We start from the raw sequence: 9,721 nt of genomic DNA on the forward strand, positions 1-9,721 counted from the left end.
TACTGTTTAAGCACACAATAGATACTTAAACAACTTTAAGAGAAAAAGGAGAACAGAATAGGTTTGTATACCTGGGATATGATACTAGGCATAGCCTTTGCATAATCTTTCTATACCATTTACAACAATAATGATATCCTTTTGCCCTAACCTCCTTCCCTACATTTAAGGAAGAGATGGCCTGGTCTAGGGAAAAATACTAATTTTAGCCATTTAAACTGGATTTAGGACCCACATCCTAATGGGGGAAAAAAGTAAGACAGGTAAAGTCCCAAGGCTATTCCAGCTATAAGGGTAACAGGGAGCAGGGTGGCTTGAAGATCATCTGGACATCTAAGGAAACATTCCGGCCCAACATGAAATATGCCCATTAATGATCATGTCAAATTGTAAGCTCCACTGGTAATTGCAAAAAGGCTACTGAACATTCTTGGTCTGCTGTGGCTGGCTCCAGAGCTGGTGGACGCTGAGTGTAGTTCAGGGTCTTATGCTATGCAGTTCACATAAAGCGGATTCTAACAGTCATGGAAAATGTTTATAAAATTAGAATCACAGAATAGAAAGCGATTTAAGTGAAATAACTGTTCTATCTTTCCTCCAAGTAAATTTCTCTGTCATCCCGGACCAATGAAATGTGTTTACCTGAACACAGATGCAGGACCTGACATTCCTTTACTCTACCTTCCCTCAAATTTAATGAGAGGAAAAGAAATACAATAGTAGATTTTTTTCTTTTCTATTATAAGCACTTTATTAATTTCTTATAAACACTGGTTTAAGTGCATCTCACAAATTGTGATATATCTTTATATTATCATTCGGTTTTAAATATTTTCTAATTTCCCTGTGGTCTTTTCTTTGATCCATGAGTTATTTAGAGGTACGATGCTCAATATTCAAATATTGGGGGCTTTTCGACATTATTGTAATTAAATTTTAATTTAATTCTCTTGCTGTCAGAGAGTGTATTCTGTAAGATTCGTTTTTGTAGTTTGTAATTTATTTGACAGTCTATTTTTGATGAAAATTCCATCAATCCTTGAAAAGATTTTATCTTGCAGTTATATTTAGTGATATGTAAATGTAATTAGGCAAGGTAAAAGTGGATTATAATGTTTTTCATAATCTTCTATATCCTTAATGATCTTTTTTTTTACAGTATAAAATTTTATATTTAGAATTAGCCAGCTGGATGCAGTTTAGATAATCCCAATTTTGTTGGCAACATCCAAAGCATCATAGTCAGGAGCCAGTTGAATATATGCCTTCTTCTCTCCATCAGGCCTTATCATGGTGTCGACCTTGGCCGCGCCAGTGTCACAGAGCTCCTTCACAACCTGTTTGATCTGATGCTCACTGGCCTTGACATCCACAATGAATGCAAGCGTGTTGTCTTCTACCTTCTTCATGGCTGACTGGGTAGTCAGGGGGGACTTGATGATGACATCACTCGTGATCATGCTTGTTTCTCCTGAGGGTGCTCTTTCAGGATATTTAGGCAGCCTTTGGAGCCACGGTGCCTTTGACTGTAGGAAGGTGGGTGACATGTCAATTGTTTGTTTGTGTGTGTGTGTGTGTGTGTGTGTGTGTGTGGCTGTGGATGTCTTACAGCACTGCTTTCTTTGCCTCCAAAGCTTTGGCTTTGGCTTTACGAGGGGCAGGGGTTTCCTTCTTTGCTTTGGGCAATATCTTCATGAAAAACTCCTTATTAATCTTTTAGTCAAGTTTTCTTTCAAATACTGATCTAGGGTGGTAAAATTTCCAACTATATTTCTGGATTTGTCTTTTTCTCCCTTTAGTTTTGTCAATTTCTGTTTCGTCCATCTTGAAGCTCTGTTACTAGGTGGATCCACATTTGTAATATTTAAGTCTTCCTTTTGAATTGAACTTTTCATAATTACCTTTTACATTATTTGTTGTAATATTCCCTGTCTTGAAATATATTTTGTCTGATAATAATAATATAACCACTACTGTATCATTGTGCTATTTGCATTATTTATCTCTTAAACAATAATTTTACTTCAAACTATCTGTAACTTCATACTCAAAATACATTTTTTGGCCCTAATATATATTCAAATATCATTTTCTTATCCAAGACTGAACACTTTTGTATTTGATAAAATTATTGATATTAATTGACTTAGACATTTTGCTATTTTCTATCCATGTCGCCTGTTTGTTGTTTCTATGTCCTTTCTATTCTGCCTTTCCTGGATTATTGAATAATTTACTAGAATTCCAATTTTAATTTATCTATTGACATTTTAATTACCTTTTTTTGGCCTGTTCTAGGAATTATAATATTCATCCCTGACTGAACTCATTCTGTGTAGAATTCACATTTTACTGTGTCACATAAAATGCAAGTGTATTTCCATTATACCACTCTTCCTCATAGGTTGTGCTAGTGTTGTCATGCACATCAGTTTCTTGTTACAGTCTTTGGTTTTTAAAACTTAATTTTTAAAGAAATTAGGAAAAGAAGATTGTATATCATTTTATCTTTAACAGTATAGTTATCATTTCTCATGTTTTTCATTTCTACTAAGTTTGTATCTGTTATCATTATTTTTCCGTTCAACCACTTTAGCATTTCTTGTAGGGCAGGTATGCTGGCAACAGATGATCTCAGTCTTCATCCATTTAAAATGTCTTTATTTTGTCTTTCTTTCTGAGAGATACTTTACTGAATAGAGAACTTTGGACCAAATATTTCTTCTTGACTTTCTGATCTCAAATTAGAAGCTACTTTCATAGAGAATTTCCGTTTCAACTACTCTAATTTATTTCAAATCACCCTGGTTTGTTGTTTGGTTTTTGTTATTGTTTTTTTTCCTTCACATTAAATATCAATCTCTGAAATAATCTTTTATTTCCTTAACATGTTAATTGTATTTTCTTGCCATTTGAATTTAAGATCTATGAGAGCAAAGACACTACTGTTAGATTTTTCTTCCCTTTTGTGCCTAGTTCTTAGCATAATACACATAATCAGGCCCCACATTGGTCTTGCTTGTGTAGACAGGCATCAGGATGGACTTGACTAAGGCATCTGCTTCTTGGTTAGCAGGTTTATTGCCTTTCCCAGAAGGCACTTCCCCAAAAGTTGCCCCTCTTATAGTGATTGACCTGTCTGTGCCTTGCCTGCATAGCACATTTTAGAAGAGAGACAATTTAGCAGGTAGCTGAGTTCGAGACTCTAGCCTGCAAGATTCCTGCTTTATTGTGTCAGAAATTATTTTTAAAAAGTAACTCATAAAAGCAAGGACAGTCAAAGACTGAATATTTATAACAAATGGAAATGACTTTTTAAAGCAGGCAAAGAAAAATTACTAGGTGGCACCAAAGAGAAATTTCAAAATCCCACTGTATACTTTCTTCTGTTTGGGTCTTCATCAGCTCATAAAATTACATCTCGAACAGGCTTGCACTTTCTGTCAACTATTTGCATAATTTTTTGTACCTGTGCCCAGGAGCCCTTTCCATGCAAACTGTCCATCTGTCTTGTTTTCACAGATTTTAACATCATTCACCTGGGACCCCTTCTGATTGTATTTTTGCCAGGGTGCAGATTATTTGTAAGACCAGTACTTATATGAAATGTTCTGCAGTGGGTCTCTATGCTCTCTAACAAGAATACTCTGCCTCCGTTCAGCTCAAGAGCAGAGTTTTCCTACTGCAAACAGACATCTGGAGGAACACAGGAAATTATGCAGCAAGAGAAACAGTGGGGATTCATAAATGACATCTATCCCACTGAAAGCTGACCTAATCTGAAATGCATGCCAATCAACTTGGCAGAATGGAAAGGCACGATTACTATTGAGAGTTCAGGCTAATATCTACACATTGATTGTTTACTCTGTGATCAGGGAGTGGGTACAAATGGAATCTGGCTCCACTACATGTCGGCTGTGTAACTTCACATATGATCCTTACTTAAGGGAGCATTTCATCTTCTGTAAAATGAGGATAATGAATTATTGTTTTCATAAATATTTATACTATAAGGTTGTGAGGATGAAAGGATTGAATGAGTATAAAGCACTTAGGTAAAAGATACTTAGTAACTTCATCATTGTTGTTAACTACTATTAATATTACTATTACAATGTGACAAATATGTTATTCTACATCAGAATTGGTTCTGCATCACTATCCATCTCTGGAGACAAAGGCACAAAGGCAAGGAATAAGTCAACAACTCATTTAAGGTCATAGAGCTAGAATGTGGCAAAGCCAGGATTCAAACCCAGAACAGCCCGACATGAAAAAATGTCTGCAAAATAACTATTTTTTTATTTATTTATTGTTTATTTCCACACCAAATTCAATTATGTGGCTCCCAATTTTCTTCAGGTGTGACTCTTTTACCTCTGCACATTTTAAGGACAATATAGTGAGTGGCAAACAAGACCTTATATCAAACTCAGCAATTACAAATGACTAATCTACTAAGTAGGAAAAGGAAAAATACCTCTCCTCCTAGGCATGCTTCCAGGCAGGTAAGTACAGCTATGGCTCTAGGCCTATTATTATAGTCTCTATATTTTTAAGCACCGTGAATAGCCCCACCTTCTGTATAAACAAGCATACATATTCCACTATTCTTATCAGAAATACATAAGGCTTTTATTTTTTAATGATCATATTTTCACAGCTTTCTCAATAGGCATTCAATTAAAATAAGGGAAAATGAAGGACACTTTAATGTCTTTTTTTTCTAGCAATATACTGTTCATTAGAGTCATCTGTTTTGATTTTGATTGTCTGGTATATACTACACTTAGTGGGGGAGCATTTTACCTTCATAAGTGGTCCAAAACCTTCAAAAATTTAAATATACTTGGTATTTGTGTTGAATTGTTCTTTTTGGGACTGGCATGAATTCACAGGTCGGCAACTGTATAGCTTAAAATTGCAAACTGTTCTCTTTCTTGGTATCTGATTTCTTTGCAAAGTTATCAAAATGAGTATGCCCCATCGGTTGGTCTGTACAGCAACTTCCTCAACTCATTACAAAATTTTTCTTTAACAACACTTTCAGGACAGGTTGCACAACTAAAAACTAGTTTTCAAGCCTCCTTTTTTTTTTTTTTCATGGAGTCCATCTGTGCACAAAGGCAAACTTCCTCACAAATGGACAAAGACTCTAGTATTATAAAGAATGAAATTGCCTCTCTCCCTGTTTGTTAACATCCTGTCTTCTATGTCAACTGTGATCAGTGCAATTAAATAGAAGGTGTATGTCACAGTAACAGATAATTTTCAGAGGATTTTTGAATATCAAACAGTTTTGAAAATGCATTTTCCCCCTCTTTCTTTACCTCCTTATACCTTATAAAATAAAACCTTATACTTTACCTCCGTAAATGATTATTTATATTTAATTTAATTACAAGGCAATACATTGTTGTTTCAATAGTTAAAGTGATATGAAAATAAATAAATGTAATAAACTACCTACCCACAACCCCAGGCTCCTCAGATTAAAATAAATGACTATTTGATATCACATTGTTTTAAATTAATATTATATGCTCATGCATATATACACTTACACCACAGGTTTTATTTTTAAACAGTCTTCAAATTTCTTTTTAAAAAACAAATTTATTGCCAATATCTTAAAATCTTTTTTTATAACTGCATAGTATTCCACATTATGAGCATATGTCGTTCCCCTATAATGAATATTCAATTTATTTTTCCAATCTGAGAAAAATATTGTAATTGACATCTTGATAAATAAGTCTTTAAGCACTTAAATAGATTCTCAAAATTGAAAAATACTAGGACAGAGTATATGTATATTTAATTATACATAAGGCCAAATGTCTTTCCCAAAATTCTATAAAAATCCATGCTCCCAATAGCAATTTCTGAGTATCCATTTCCATAAATTTTTGTCAGCAATGGACTTAATATTCCCCTTAACTTTTGCCTACCTGGTAAGTGAGAAATTATACCCATCCCTTAGACTTTGCATTTCTTTGACTGCCAGTGAGGTTGACCATTGCACATGTATTTATTGGCCAATTTGATGTTCTCTACTATAAAAGCCCCATTTATATACTTCATTCATTATTTTCCTATTGGCCTGTTTGTATTTTATTGATTTGTTGTAGCTCTTTTAGATATATTAACCCTTGGCTTGATTATATTGAACATATTTTTCCAGTTTAACTTTCAAAGTTCCACCTTTTAATGTTTGCTATGCTCAGATACTTACAGTTTTACGCAAAAAAGGCCATATCTTATGACCTCCTCTTTGTCTGTACATTCTCCCTGAGTGGTCTCATCTAGCCCTGTGGCCCTCAAAACTATCTTCAAGCAGATGTTTCCTAGGGGCGTGTCTCCAGCTCTGACCTCCTGGGTTCTAGACCAGCATATGTAACTGCCTATTTAGCATTTTCACATAGAAAGTGAATATGCATTTCAAACTTCCCATGTCCAGAAGAGAATTCTGCAATCTGTACCTCACAACCCTGCCTCTCCCTCCCCATCTCAGCAGATGGCAGGCACTTTCTCATTCATTTAATTGCTTAAGTCAAATAGTGAGACATCATCTCTGTTTCCTTCATGGCCTTCATTGAATCCTTTAGCCAGTTCTGTTACCCTAGCTCTAAAATACAGTATGTGTCTATCTGCTTTGCTCCACATCTGTTGTTACCGTTCTAGCCCAAAGCATCATCAGCCATGACCTGACTTAGTGTGATACCCAATTGAATGGATTCTCTTCCTCTATTTTTGTTCCATACTATTCATTCTGCAAACATCACAGTAATATACTATTTTTACAATAAAATCAGAACAATTTATTTAGGTTCAAAACTCTCTGATAGCTACCCACTGCACTTAAAAAAAGTTCAACCCCCTTGGCCAGACTGACTAAAAATGTGGCCCTTGAGTACCTTTTGCTCCTCTTCTTTACCCATTTCATCCTCACTCACTACATTCTTGCCCACCACATTGGATGGCTTTCAGTTCTCTATCTAACATGCCACAGTTTGCGTTTGCAGAAACTTTAGGCTTGCTGTTTTCTCTTTCTGGAATGTCCTTTTCTAGACCTTTCTATGGTTTTCTCCTTACCGTTTACATCTCAGCTCAAATGCCATCTTGACAGAGAGATTTCTGTGGCCATGTTGTCCAAAGCAGTAGCCCATCCCCTGCTTACGCTTACTCTGTAACATTCCAGTATTGTTATCTTTTCAAAAGGTATCACTCACTAAAATTATCCTGTCATTTGCCTGGCCTCCATTAGTGGCATGTGCACTGCATGAAAAGCTGGGGACACTGTCTTATTTATTAGAGAATCACTAGCATTTTGAATAGGGCCAGTCACAGAGTAGATGTTCAATAAGTCTTTGTTGAATGAGTTAATATCTATATTATCCTTTATGACTCCTGAATGTTTCTTTTAAGAAAGATTCCTCAATACATGGTTTTATTGTATTTATTTATATTCACTTATTTTACATTTCTACCCAATCCATCTAAAATTCATTTCTGTAAATGGAGCAAAGTATAAATCTACATTTTTATATGAATAACCAATTATGTCAGCACCATTACATAAAATAATTTTAATGACATATTTGTCTTATATGTATAGATGGATATATATATCTGTATTTCCTACTCTATAGACTTATTTTTCTCTTCTGTGTAAATAACACATTCTATTTTAGTTAAACTTTAGTTTAGTTTAGGATAGAGCTTTAGTATCTGGTATGGGAAACTCTCTTCACTTATTGTGACTTAAACTTACCATTTTAAAATAATTTTTGTAATTTTTTTACCTAGAAATATTATGATGATTATCAAAATTTGTTGGCATTCCTTAGAATAATCATGACTTTGTTATTTTGATGTATTTTATAATGCTGCATGTTTTCATCTTTCATAATTTAACAAAAACAGTCCTATCAAGTGGACATTAGAAGTATGCTTACTTCATGTTCTCATGACTAAGAATACTTTTCTCTATTAATTCTTTTGAAAATACTGCTGAGAACTGACAAACCATTACATCTTTTAGGTCAGTATTTCCTGTATTGTCCCTATCTCCCCCTTTTTTTAGGTAATGATAATCACTATGTCAGAATAAAATGACCCCAGTGAACAAAGCTTCACCTCTCATGTGTTTTTTTTTCCTGATACAAGAAGAAAATAAGATATTTTTTAAAGTTCATCAATGGATATTAAAGATAAAAAAGAAGTAAGTCCATTAAAAGCAAATCAGAATTATTTTGTCTGAGAAGTTAACTTCCTTAGATTAGAAGCACACATTTGAAACAAAGGGCAAAATAAGCCAGGGGTGGTAGTAAAATAAGCCAGGGGTTTCAAGCAAATTTTTCCAAGGAAAACATTGTTTTCTGGTGGGAAACGTTTGCCTTATTAGTTCCTTAACATTTCATACAGGTTGTTTCTAAATACATTATTTATGGAACTGATAGTAACTTGAATGAAATTGTGTCGTTTATGACCATCATCCACCTATGAACAGCTCTGTTGATAACTGTCACACCACAGGGAAGTGTTAGCACAATGCTGCAGGAAACATGACATGAGGACTCTTCATGCCTATGTAATACCTTGGGTTTTGTTATTAAAAGTATCCCCTCAGTGAAGCCACTCTATAAATCCTTCAATAGACATATATGGGAGAAGAAAACAGACCTCAAATGACTATAATTGTGCACACAGAGTCAATTCCATCTTGATCCAGGCCACTTCCTTTATATGGTAAGGATCATTTTGTGTAATAAGGGGCAGAGACAATCTAGAGTTACTTTAGTTAACAAAGCTGTGTTTGAGGGGAGAAACTTACTCCAAGATTTTATGGGAAACAGCAAAGTCTGTGGGGAGTATCCACAGCCTCGCTGACAGGCCTCACAGAGCACAGAACAGATAAGAGTCAACCCTCTGACTTCAACTGTAGTTACCTAATCCCCAAGAGAAGCGTGTGACACTTCATTCCTTAGCCTTTAACTCTTATGGTTACCCAGCTATTCTTTCTTTTGTGCCTGCCCCCACTTCCTTAGTGACACCACTTTCTACTCTTGTCTCTGTATTATGATACGGTTTTTCTCATGGCTCATGTTCATCGTGGTTTCCTTATGTGCTTCTGCCTTGGTGCTATTTTACAAATGTCAGGTACTTTGTAGGTTTCACATTTAAAGTCTCCAAAAGGATACACTCAAGTTATTTCAGCCAGTCACCACTGTGTAAAGGATCACCCAAGTTCAGCAGTGCTCTTGGTTCAGATTTCCATTCCTGATCCCATCAGTCTGGGTAGTGGGAAATGACAAAATGGATCACTGAGACCCATTTAAGTGGAACTTCCAGAAGAGAGCTAAGGTTAGGAAGTGCCTTCAGAGCATCATCAGGTTCTCGCTAATGTGTCACATAAATTAATAAAGGCTGGAGTTTGAGGTACCGACTAAATTGCCTCCTGTCTAGTTAAAAAGATTGCCAAAGGCATCAATTATTTTTTGGAGCCTCTTTCATTGTTTCTTGAGTTAGTCTGCCATTTCTCTATGTCTTATTTTGGACTCCCGTAAAATAGTCCCTGTCTATATTATCGGAGACCAGGCTGTGGGTACTTCATAATCTATAATTACCATAAGTACTCAAGGATGAGTTTTAAACTAAAAGCTGCACTGAATACATTCCTGGCCTTCCCAGGAAATGACTGTTTCTAATTCGTGTG

General features: G+C 35.3%; 1 pseudogene; it reads right to left on the reverse strand.

Annotated features, from left to right (window-relative positions):
• Positions 1-1,199: 1,199 nt before the first annotated feature.
• LOC129083534 (60S ribosomal protein L23a-like) lies at positions 1,200-1,695 on the reverse strand (annotated as a pseudogene).
• Positions 1,696-9,721: the final 8,026 nt, after the last annotated feature.

The sequence above is a fragment of the Pteronotus mesoamericanus genome, unplaced genomic scaffold (genome assembly GCF_021234165.1).
Source record: "Pteronotus mesoamericanus isolate MK-2021 breed Mesoamerican mustached bat unplaced genomic scaffold, CSHL_Meso_final scaffold_167, whole genome shotgun sequence".
In the NCBI taxonomy this organism is placed as follows: Eukaryota; Metazoa; Chordata; class Mammalia; order Chiroptera; family Mormoopidae; genus Pteronotus; species Pteronotus mesoamericanus.